Below are 8833 nucleotides of genomic sequence, written 5' to 3'. Positions count from 1 at the left end.
GATCCTCACCCCACTGAGTGAATGTTCGATATAGAAAGCAGTAAGTGCGAATCCCTTCCCCACCACGCATAGGAGAAACTCCGTGTCGGGTGAATACGTTACCCCCAGCTCTACTTCAGCTCATAGAGGACCAGATGCCGCATCTTCCCACCCCAGCACAGGCATCGGGTGGGCCACTATCTTGTCCAGCTTAATTATAATTTTTTCCCATCTTATATTTTCCGCCTTTAATGGATATCTATATCTTTTTCCTTCTTCTTTTACATTCGATGTCCTTCACTTGTTATACCAGCACAAGCCCTAAAGAAAAAATCAATTCTAATCTAAAGATTTAGAATAAAGCTACAAATATATTTTTTTATTCTTTTCACAAAAGAAACTATAAAGATCATGATTCACGTTCTAAAATATATTTTAAAAAAAATACAGTTGAGCCAAGGGTTGTCTGAACGGGTATTATTTGTACGAGATTGGTTCACCCTCTTCTATACGACATTCAAAGGATTGTGAGGGCTTGCATCTCCTTGGATGTTAGGTATGTCTATTTGGAGGTGAACATGGTTGCGGACTAGGTCATCTTTCGTATGATAAAGCATTTATGAGATATTTTATGAATCGGCAGCTGCTACAGTTACTTTTCACGATATTTTATTTTGTGACTTTGTTGCATGTATATCGATATTTTTGTATGCCAAAAGAGGAGGATATAATCATCAATTTTCTTATACGTGCACATGAAGATTTCAGACTAAATAAGGGGTCCGTCCGCATCCTTCCCCATCTTGCCTCTCCAAATGAAACATCATGTACAAAGTACCAGCCAAACAGATGCCTCATTTATAGACAGATCACCGTCCCCGTTTCCCTTGCAGCTGCCCATGTGCATGCCCTGTGACAAACATTTGACTTCAGACTCCTCCAAATTGATGGTAATCTGGTGGGACATCCAAATAAAGGCCTCATTCAAGTGGCTCTCCTTTCGGCTGTGATCCACCAGCCCTCTCGCACCTTCCCGTCATATAAATTCCAAACAAATTAATGCACCCTGCTTCTCGCTTGCCTTCAGATTTCAATGCGAGCTGTCATATATATATATATATATATATATATATATACACACGAGATTGGCTCACATCCGACAATCATCATCTCTGTCGTCCCATGCATTGCAGTGCATTGCTAAGTCTAGTCTCACGTTAACAACTTGTTTGTTATTGAATGAGGCATGTATGCTATTAGAGTACGGGACACCCAACTTCAAACAAAAATCATATGGGTGGGGCACTATAAACTATCATATGATCAGACTTCGTCGTTTGCAATATTTCTCTTGAAACTAATTTTAAAATTTTAAAAGATAAATCTAAAAGTTAAAAACTTTTTCAACTGATGAAATTATTAATTTCATAATTAAAAAAATTAATATTATCTTTCTTCATCATTTTCATTACATACTATTTAGCAATTATACTATATGACCATATGATATACACTAAATAAATTAATCATCGAATATGTCAATATACACCTACAAAAAAATTAATACATAATTTTTAAAATTTAGAGTTCACCAATATACAGTATATAACCAAGTGATACATACTCTAAACTTTTTTGATACATACCCAGCAACAATCTAATGCACATCTACAAACAAATTGATTCATAGTCTACCGAACATTGTATTCACTAGTACACAATATATGACCAGTTGATATATACCTAATAAAATATTCACTCGACTTCCAAATATACACCTTTAAGTAAAATGATACATAGTTTTCAGAACATAGCACTCATCAATACATAATACATGACTAAATAATACATACTAGACAACTTATTGAGCTTTTTTTTATACACATTCAGCAACAATCTAATACACACATATAGATAAATTGATACATAATTTACCGAACTTAGTATTCACTAATATATAGTATATAGTTAATTGATACACACCTAGTAAAATATTCATCCGACGTCCTAATACAGAGTTTATATAAAAGCATATATAATTTTCATGAACTTTTAGATGCAAATATCTCAGAAAAGAAGAAAAATTTGAAAGAAAAGAAAAAACTCGAGAAAGATCTCATAGATAGGAGAGATGATGCATAGGATTTGGAGGATGGGAGAAATAGCTTGATAAGGAAGAAAGAGGATATGGATGGTTACAAAGAATCTCTCTTAGCTATGTATTGTATTTTTTTTTTATTAGTTTAGTTATAGAAATAACAGACTCCGTTAGTGAAAAAAAAAATTAATTCGTATTTGCCTTTCAGATTTTTTCTTGAAGATACAAAAAAATAATAATATAAAATTAGACACATCTCTGGCTTATAGTGCCTGCCTCATATGATTTTTGTTCCCCAACTTCTATGTAAAACCTCCTGCCACCTTAAAACCAGCATGACATACCATCCGTAGATATTTCCTTGCCACCTCTCTTGTTCCCATCCCCATATCATTAATAGGCATGCGACCTTTTGTTTTGGGACTTGGTAGAAAAGCATACTCTTCAATAGGCTTTTTGCTCTTCCTATGTGAGCAGGGGATCCTTTTGGTGCTTGTTGTATGCTTTCTTCCGCAGATTGGGCTTCCAAACCTGTTGATGTTCTCGCGTTATTCTTGCTTTAAATCTCCCTTGCATCATGAGATTCATATCTCCCATCTCATGAGCTCGTCAGATTTTAGTAGAAGATTGCCTAGGAGCTGTGAGTAACTCTTTCAGACACATGCTGAAGCAAGATTTTAAATCTTATGAAATAAGATTTACTCTATTTTTTCGGTGAAACTTGACATGCCGCCACACCATCTCATCACGACACTTGAGATGAGATATCCGAAGATGTGCTGATCAAGATACTGAAATAATGGTAGGTTAATTTCATCTTGACACTCGAGACAATATCTTATGTTCCTTCAAGATCTAAAATCATGCTTTGAAGCATTATCTTTTGTCAGGGCTGCGGCTAAATGTCAAGGCGCGAATGATTGTTGAATAGAACGTATCCCAGTAGATTGGGCACAGTGTCTGAAAATGGCATCTGATCTATTGACTCTCGATGGTACTAAGGTGACATACTAATCCGTTGGGTTCGTCCATTCGATGGAGAGGATGCTGCCTATTCATCCAAATTCGGCTCTGAATTGAATATTCTCCAGTGAAGGTTGGAGTTCTATGGTCACGTCTAGGAGAGGTAGATGTGCCGGATTGTTTCCCTCCAACTTTCATTTTTTTTAGCAAAGAAAAAAAAAAGCACTATCTTTTGCTCCCATTATTTTGTTGTTGCACTTACAAAACGTGTTGGTATTTTTAATCGATAACGTAAATTTTGTTTAATTTATTTCTATATTTTTGAGGTTAGGTTGGGCCAGGCTTAACCCACATTCATTAAGAGAATAAAAGATAATTAACAGTTAAAATGGCTCACCAGAAGATATATATTATTTGTGTTTTCGGACTCTTTATCAGATCTATTCGTTATACAGCTAATATGAGACTAAACATACACTTATACAGGTATTCATATATTCTTCTTATTTAAGCTCTAACATCATTGCCAAGAGTTTAAATCCATTCAAATCCAATTGCAAATATCACGATGGACTCATGATCAATCCAAATAGACTCATATTGCAGTATCTTGTCTATATAGACTATGGATCAGATTCATTCTGATATTATTTGAGATGATTTAAAACTTCATCTATAAAGATTAGCTAAAAAATATTATTTAAATTTTTTAATTTTAAATAAAAACTTAAAATTTATCTAGCTTATATCTGATATTGGACTAAATATATGCTCGCCAGGCCGGTCCTTATATTTTTTAGACCCGGGGCTAAATAAAAAAATGAGATTTTCTCTATTAAAAATTAACATACTTTAAACATTAATTATCATTAAAAAAATTAATTTACGTGTAATAATTTTTTATAGATATATTCGTTAAGTAGCATATAAAACCCATCATTAATCTATGTAATTATTTTTTTTATTATAATATTATAGAAAGTCATTCTTGCACCCCATTGGAATATCAATACAGGGCCTGGGCTTAGGGCGGTCGTCCAATTCGACCTGCCCCAGGACCGGTCCTGATGCTCGCACAGAGTTTTCACATTCTTACTAAAATGTATTTGTTGGTGATACACCTATGTTGTAGATTTGTTGAGGCCAAAGAAAGTACCGACAGATTGCATACCGGAAATATTGGTCGATCACAAAAAATCAAATTAAAAGAAGGTTTTAAGGCTCAGCCTTTAGTAAAAGAGGAAAACTAAACAAACAAAGCTCCCTGTGCCAGGTGATACTAGAGGATCGGTATACGCTTGCAGTTTAACACACCAACCCTGCTGAGTGCCCCATTCATATCGAACCACTTTTGGAAGTATTACCTCCTAAAATGTAAAATAATACAGATCAGATGATTTGTAGGGTCCGATATGAAATGTGTGATGGGGATCCATCAACGCTGCAGATCTAAAGTCCAAATCTATAGGGACCCGCCGCATCCCGACACCATAAATTAAGGAGGGAAAATCTCTCTCTCTTTTATTTTTAATTGAGAGATGGGAAGCATTTTTTGGCCCCCCCCCCCCGTCAAAAATCCATCGTGGTTACATTACGATGTTTCTAAAAAATAACCGGATTTTTTTTTAACAAAATATATCATATTTGATAGGAGGAAGATCATTATTAGTCTCATATTGATTACGAGTCAAGAGAGATCATCTATACAAATTAAAATCTTTCTTAACTCACAATCAATATACAATTAATGATGCTCTTCCTCCTACACCATAACATAGTCTTCCAATCTCTTTCTATATAAGTCAGAGTCTCCTTGACTCACAATCAATACAAAACTAATAATATTTTCAAATATTATTTGTTTTAATCTATAGACCTCACAGTTTGTCCCTTTGGATTTTAAAAAATGCCTCACATGGTATGGATGATCTCTTCCTATATAAGTTAAAGTCCTCTGTGACTCACAACTAATATGAGACTAATGATGGTCTTACTCCTATACCACAATAATGTCTATATTTTATAATGAGAATATTTTAAATTAAGAAAATGATAAAATAGGTTCTTAAAAAAAATTTTAAATTGTAGAATTAAAAGAGAAAATATAAATAAAAAATTTTATAAAAAATAAATATTTTGATTTTATAGTTTTATAATAAAAATAAAATATAGTTAAAGATAACTTTTGGTGCGACGGCAATATTGTTTTACTATGATGTTGATGCCGTGGATTCGTTGACGCAGTAATGGCTTCCCCATACCGTGGAGGCCGTACGTGAGATAAGATTGCAGATATCTAATCCCCCCAGATTTTTTCTTTTTTTTTTTTTTTTTTTGCAGTGAAGGCGCAAAATTATATTAAGCTAAGTTGCGGGCAAATACAAGTGTATCAACATCCAAAAGATGAAGGAAAACAACGTAAAACAGAACGTGAAAAGGAAACATATACAACAAAAAAAAAAAAATAACGTACAAGAAAATAAAAGCCTGTCGTCCAAAAGACATCCGGTGCAATTGTCCAAGTCTATCAGCCATGCGAACGTTGAACCAGCAACAAACATAATGAAAAGTTTGCAAAGTGAAATCTCAATCGAATTTTCAGCTAATAAGAATGAAAGCAGCAGCAACGGCAACAACATACGAAGAATCTGAGCAAACCAGCAACTATATAAATACTATCGATAATGGGACTAACGGGAGGTAGAAGCCAGGTAATAGATAATAGATAGCCAATCCAATCATATACAACAGCAACAGCAACAACAACAACATAAAAAGAACCTGAGCAAACCAACAACCACGAAAATACTACCGATGATGGGACTAATTGGAGGTAGAAACCAGGTAACAGATAATAGGTAGTCAATTTAATCATATATATATATATATATAATAATAATATTCTATGAAAAAGTATTAGAGATTTACCAACTCAGCTTCTTAAATAAATTTTATTGTGTCACATGAAAGAACACATTTTTATATTAAATTATGTTATTAATATATGATATTATTATTTTTTTACAATTAAAGTCTAACCCTCTTGACATTAAATTAGATATTAATGTATGTTATTATTATATTTTTATAATTAAAATCTATTTATATAGGTAGTCGAAAATATGAAATGATATTAAGAATTTGAATAGATATTATTTTATTATTTATATATAATTTTTTTTAATTTAATCAAATTTAAAAAAAATTATTTTTGTATATTCGATTCTCGTGCAATGCGCGGGCTTTCGTCCAGTAAGGAAGAAAATGTAAAGTAACTGTTGGGGAATACCCACCGACCGACCGACGGCCGGAGGGACCGACCGACCGACCGACGGCCGGAGGGACCGACCGGCCCTCCGACGGCCGGAGAGACCGACCGACGGCCGGAGGGACCGACCGACCGACCGACAGCCAGAGCGACCGACCGACAGGCGCCATCACCGGCCAATTAACGGCCCATAACCGACTGAGGATGTGTCGGTCGGGCATACTTTTCCTGTTTTCCCGACCGACTGAACCGGTGAGTCTGATGGCCAACTCACATAAGACTCGTTGACCAACAAAAGGGCCCGAATCTCCACCCGACGCCACACAGCTGGCCACCGACCTAGGGTCGGTCGACTCCTCCGATCGGCGTACAGCCGCCAGAGCTTGTCAGTCCTGACAGCAACATGCGGCACTGCCACCTAGGGGCATTATCCCGCCTAGGGCATTGTCAACCCTAGTGATTTGACAGTCCCACGGCGATATGACACTTTTACGGCGACTCTGACAGTCTACAGTGAGTTGACAATTCCTCAATTGTCCACGCCATTAATGGCGGCGCCATACCATGCTCCACTATATAAATCGGGAAAGGCAACAGTGCAGGGGACCTCCATTTTTCGACTTCGAAACCACAGGCTTGCTCCTCTCTCTCTCTCTCTCTCTCGAATGAGCTCTCTGTCTTCATTTCACTGTTGCCCAGTCACCTCTCTGACTTGACCGTCGGAGGGTCCCCGCCGGAGCTGCCTCCGGTCAGTGTGGACTTCCCTTTTTGCAGGCGCTCGTTCCCCGGCGATCAGGCGACGAGGCGATTGGCCGCAACAGATTGGCGCGCCAGGTAGGGGAAAGCAAGCTATACGGCACCAAGTCTCCCCAAGCAGGAGATACTGATGACGAAGACAAGAGCCCAGCGATCGAGGATCACCGGGTCGGCGAGGCGCACTTCCCACCGGGAAGAGGCCTCCCCGCCACCCTCAGCTGTGGAGCCCAGCTCTCCACACCCCACGGTGACCACGGAGGCGCAGATCGCGGCCATCGTACGGCAGATGACCGTACTGACAGACGCGGTCAAGAGCCTCCAGCAACAACCGACGGCCCGTCCGATGCCCTCCAAGAGCAGCCGCCGACGCCCGCGCCGATCCCCGTCGCCTCCGCGCGAGTGCCCGCAACAGCGCTCCCACGGGGAGGAGGAGGGACGGCCATGGCGCGATGACCGACAGTCCCAGCAACTCTCTCCTTCCCTGCTGGAACGGGCGAGGAAGGAGAAGCGACCGCGAACGCCATCCGCCTCCCTCTCGGAATCTTCCGGAGACTCCACCCCTGGGGTCTCTCAGCACCGACGGACGGACGACTACGAGCGCAGGTTCGAGAAAATCGACCGTCGGCTTGCGCAGTTGCAGGTGGACGGCCAGAAGTCTTCGAACGACGTCGACTTCCAGACCGCCCAACCTCTCTCCCGACTAGTTCTCGACGAACCGATCCTCAGTCGATTCAAGATGCCGCACGTGGAGCCATACGACGGCTCCACCAACCCAATCAACCACCTTGAGAGCTACAAAGCTCTCATGACGATCCAAGGGGCAACCGACGCTCTCTTTTGCATCGGCTTCCCCGCCACACTCCGCAAGACTGCCAGGGCCTGGTACTCCGATCTTCGACCGGAAAGTATCCACTCCTTCGGGCAGCTCGAGCACTCTTTCGTGGCTCACTTCAGCACCAGTCGGAAGCCGCCGCGAACGTCGGACAGCCTTTTCTCCCTCAAATAGGGGGAGAATGAGACGCTCCGACACTTCGTGGCACGATTCAACACGGCCACGCTTGAGGTCCGGGACCTCAACGAAGACATGGCTATCTCAGCCATGAAACGGAGGCTAAGGGCATCCCGATTTACCTACTCTCTGGACAAGACCCTCCCCCGGACGTACGCCGAGCTGCTGGAGCGCGCATACAAGTACATGCGCGCGGATGAAGGAGCTTCCGACCGACGCTTGGCCGAACCCAGAGGCCCGAAGGAGAAGCGGAGGAAGGGTCGGGAACCCGTCGAACCCAGCAGGCCCCCGACCGATAGTCGGGTCTCGCCACTCCGACGAAACCAAAAGTCACCCCGGCAACAGACTCCAAGGCCGACATGCCCCAGGTATGATTCCTACACTCCTCTCTCCGCTCCTCGTGCGCAGATTCTAATGGAGATCGAGGGGAAAGAATACCTGCGACGGCCTCCGTCTCTGAAGGTAAAAGGCCTCGACCGTCGGAAGTACTGCCGATTTCATCGAGGCCACGGCCACAACACCGAGCAATGCATCCAGCTTAAGGATGAGATCGAAGCCCTTATTCGCCGGGGGTATCTCGGTAAATTTTGGAAGAACCCGCCGACCCAACCAGTTGCCGACCGACGACCCCAGCCGACTGAAGAAGCGGCGACTAATCAGCCGACGGCCGGGGTCATCAATATGATCTCCAAGCGGCTGGGCCCGGGGACGTCTGTGGGAGGGGAGCCGATGAAGAAACTGTGCCCGGACGACGTAATCA

Source organism: Elaeis guineensis, chromosome 15 (genome assembly GCF_000442705.2).
Source record: "Elaeis guineensis isolate ETL-2024a chromosome 15, EG11, whole genome shotgun sequence".
Classification (NCBI taxonomy): domain Eukaryota; kingdom Viridiplantae; phylum Streptophyta; class Magnoliopsida; order Arecales; family Arecaceae; genus Elaeis; species Elaeis guineensis.
This window is presented reverse-complemented; position numbering follows the sequence as displayed.